Source organism: Martes martes (assembly GCF_963455335.1).
Source record: "Martes martes genome assembly, chromosome: 15".
Taxonomy (NCBI): Eukaryota; Metazoa; Chordata; class Mammalia; order Carnivora; family Mustelidae; genus Martes; species Martes martes.
This window is the reverse complement of record NC_137903.1, coordinates 47,685,930-47,686,194: the sequence shown is the minus strand read 5'-3', so window position 1 is coordinate 47,686,194 and position 265 is coordinate 47,685,930.

The window sequence follows — 265 nt, the reverse complement described above, 5'->3', positions numbered from 1 at the left end:
AAAAAAAAAAAAGAAAAAGGGACTTCTGGCTGAATTTTTGTAGTGTGATGATCAGTTTGTTTTAGTTTTCACATTCTAACCTAAAGTAATAGGCGATGTTCACGAAGTAGTCAAGAGAGTATCATGCAGGTACTTCTCTGTCACTTTTCAGAAAAATGTACCAGTGGGGCCACTGAAAGCATTTCATGTGACCCTATTTATGTACGTGGGGTGGCCCACACGTAAGTGCCTGTTACCAAACAGCAGATCAAGCACACGGATTCTT